The sequence below is a fragment of the Hemitrygon akajei genome, chromosome 3 (assembly GCF_048418815.1).
Source record: "Hemitrygon akajei chromosome 3, sHemAka1.3, whole genome shotgun sequence".
Classification (NCBI taxonomy): domain Eukaryota; kingdom Metazoa; phylum Chordata; class Chondrichthyes; order Myliobatiformes; family Dasyatidae; genus Hemitrygon; species Hemitrygon akajei.
This window is the reverse complement of record NC_133126.1, coordinates 161234186-161238392: the sequence shown is the minus strand read 5'-3', so window position 1 is coordinate 161238392 and position 4207 is coordinate 161234186.

Genomic DNA, 4207 nt, shown 5'->3' with positions numbered 1-4207 from the left:
AATTTATCTGTTTAACTACAACGACACTAATTACTATTCCATAAGTTTCAACTTTGATGATTACATTATTAACTGCCGTGAATACCTTTACAACAGAAGGAATTATCACACCAGAAACTTCAAATCCTATTGTGACTACAGTGTTATCTACTCCCAGTACAACAGAACTCACAACAGAATAGACATCCACATCTGGCATTTCAACACATATTACGACTACAGTATTATCTACACAAAGACTACAGAACAGAGCACCACACCAGAAATTTCAACACCTAGTTTGACTACGGAGTTATCCACTCCCAGTACAACTGAACTAACAGAACAGTCTACCACACCAGAAATTTCAACACCTAGTCTGACTACGGAGTTATCCACTCCCAGTACAACGGAACTAACAGAACAGTCTACCACACCAGAAATTTCCACACCTAGTCTGACTTCGGAGTTATCTACTCCCGATGGAACTAACAGAACAGACAACAATATCTGGCATTTCAACACATAATAGGTAAGTCCTTCGGGTCAAACAGTGTGTACGCTAGGTTACTATAGCAAGTGAGAGAAGATATTTCTGCACCTCTGGTGATGATCTTTGCATCCTCACTTGCATAGGAATAGTACCAAAAGACTAGAGGGTGGTAAATGCAAAATAGTATTTCACAGCTCCCTTTTGAACTGTCTGAAGGGATTTTGAACAATTTGACAAAAATAACTTGCTTGAAACTGGACTCTAACATGATCTCCAGTCTTCCTGCTAATGCATTTGAATGCACTTCAAAGATCGTTGAACTTTCCTTGAATAAAAAAAAACTTCTTGCTCCATTTTGCAGTGAATGGAGTGAGTTGCGTTTTCACTGCGGCTCTACTTTTTATACCTTACGTTCCACTGATCGATCCGTTTTAAGTTTGAAGATTTACTATTTTTGTTGAAGGATTTATGACTTAACTACGATGGCAGGAAGTCAATCCTGTATTGAATTGAGAGGTGCCAAGACCCTTCCCGAAACAGAACAAACGGAACAAATAAAGAAATCGGAGGAACTTTTTACTTTAGAAAAAATACTCTCTTCAATACAAGATATGAAACTTGAATTTGGTTCGCTTAACACTAAGATTGATAAACTGACAGATGCTAACAGAAAACTTGAAAAATCCTTCTCTACTCTTCAAGAATCTTTGAAGAATTTGGATTTTCAATTTCAGACGCTCAAACAGACTACTTATCGAATTGAGAAGGAACAGGAATCATTCAGGCAAACTATTAACGAGCAAGAATTGAAGATGTCATCTATGGAAAAGAAAATTAATGATGTTACTTTGGAGCTATCAAGAACGAAGAAAAAAACGATTGATTTAGACAGTAGAAAGCGCAGGAGGAATCTATGTATATTGGGCTTGCCTGAAAATACTGAAACTGGTGACCTGTTAAAGTTCTTTTCAGATATACTATATTCACTTTTTAGCGAGATTCTTGAAGCAAACCCTGTACTCAATAGAGCTCATCGAATTCCAGGATCTAGACCCTCAACCAAATTACGTCCACTACCACTCATACTTTGCTTGCACTATTTTACAACCAAAGAAGCTATACTCCAAGAGGCAAGGAAAAGGGGTAAGCTAATCTACAATACAACAGAAATTCGTATAGTGGAGGACTTTGCTCCTGAGATTTTTGCCGAAAGAAGGAAATACCGGGAATTGATGGTTGAATTATATAAAAGAAAATGTCGCCCGTCGTACGTTATCAGGCGCGTCTGATAATTTTTCCACCTGACTCTCAGCCACAAAAGATTAAATCTCCAGACGAAGGCTGGGAATTTATTAAAGGATTTAAATCTTTGCTGAATGTAACTTGAATAGGTAATTCCGAGCTGGGAGATGTTTATAGATGCTTTGAGGAAAGTCTGTTTTATGCTTTATGGATGTCCATACAGGACTTGGCTGATTTAATTTTTTTTGATTTTTTAATAATTAGTATATATTTACAGTTACTTTGAAGAAAATCTGTTCCACATTTTATATGTCCACACAGGACCTGGTTGATTTTTTTTTTCTCTCGCTTGCCTTAATATTAATATAGCTTTGGGTTTGATATATATGTATATATATATACTTACTTATTTTTTGCATGATTTGTAAGTTTTTAAAAAAAAAACTTCAGTTGTAATATATTATTTGCTTGGCTTTATTCTTTTCTGAATACATGATTAATATACTTTAGATGAATTTAAGATGGCTGTCACCAGTTATGTTTTAACTATTGTTAGACATAATATTACAACATTTGAAATTTGTTCATCTCTTTTATTATGTCTATGACCGGTGCGGTAAACTTATAACTTTGTTAATACAGCTGCAAAATGGAGACTGGGGTTAAAGGTCATAGGTTTAGCATGCAATCTTCCTATTGGATCACTTCTCGGGCTTTGGGGGAGAGGGGTGGGGCTATTAGAATAGTTTTTTTCTCGACTGGGCAGTTCTGAGAGGTTATATTTTGTATCAATCATGTCGTTACTTCTGGTCAAGACAGTGCTGTTGTTTTCCTTTGGATCTAGTTTGCGTTTGCACAATAGCTTTCTTTATAAAATTTTAAATTAAATCTTAAACATGGATGCTAATAACATTAATATAATTTCTTGGAATTTGAATGGCATGAATCATCCTATTAAGTGTAAAAAAATTTTTAAGAAATTAAAAACACTTCATGCGGATATTACTTTTGCACAAGAAACGCATGTACGGGGACAGGTTTCTTAATTCTGGAAGGGCCCTTTATTCATTCTTTATCAATAAATAAAGTTAGAGGGGTATCTATTTTTGTTAACTCTAAAATCCCTTTTGTACATTTTTATACTGTTACTGATTTGATTGGAAGATACCTAATTGTCACTGGTTTATTATGTAGTGAAAAGATAGCTTTGGTGTGTGTTTATGCACCTAATTCAGACAGTCCTGAAATTCTTAAGAAGCTATTTTTCACGCTCCCGAATCTAAATGAATATAAGTTGATTATAGGCATTGACTTTAACTGTTGTCTTAACCCATCGATTGACAGGTCATCAACCAATTTGTTGCTTTCTAATAAAGCAAATATTCCTATAAAAATATTCCTTTCTATCAGAATATGGCTTGGTCAATATCTGGAGATATAAACATCCCAATGACAAAGATTTTTCTTTTTCTTTATATGTTCATCATAAATATTCAAGAATTGATTATTTTTTTCTAGATACACGATTGTTGTATTCCATTGCTGATTGTGCATATGACGTCATTGCGCTGTTGGATCACGCACCTTTGAAATTAACTTTGAGGCTCTTTGATAACATTTTGAAAATGTCACAGTGGAGATTGAATCCCGTATTGTTACAAGATCCAACTTTTGTTAGTTTTATCAAGCAGCAACTTTCTTTATTTTTTGAACTTAATACAACGGAAGGTGTGTCAAATTTGGTTATATGGGATACAATGAAATCCTTTCTTAAGGGACAGATAATTTCATATTCAGCAGGATTAAGAAGGAAAATCAAAACGGAACTTTTAGTGATTACAAATAAAATTAGAGAGATAGATAAAGTGTCATCAGTAAAACCTAGTGAAGATCTATATAAGGAAAGGGTTGAACTCGAAACACAGCATAATCTGCTTTTGACCTTCCCCATTGAGCAGCAAGTTTTTAAATCCAAAGTTCATTTTGTATACCTGGTGATAAATCAGGTAAATTGCTGCCTGATCAGTTGAAGGCAAATATGGTCAGAAGACAGATTTTGAAAATACGTAGACCAGATAGAACTGAAACATTAGACCCTCATGAAATTAATAAGATATTTATGGATTTCTATTCTAATCTTTATAAATCTGAATTCTCTGATAATACTGTCATTATGAATAGATCTTTGCAAAAATTAAATATACCTAAAATTTTTATTCAAGATATTAATACACTAGATGTTCCTATTAAACAAGAGGAAATAACTAGGGCTATATCCTCTATGCAACTAGAGAAAGCTCCAGGACCAGATGGATATACAATGTAATTTTATAAGACCTTTACTGAAATGCTTACATCACATCTTTGTCAAACTTTCACTGATTCTATATCCTCTGGGAATCTTCCGAAAACTTTTTATGAGGCATCAATTTCATTGATTCCTAAAAAAGGAAAAGATCGATCTGAATGTGCCTCCTATAGACCAATTTCCTT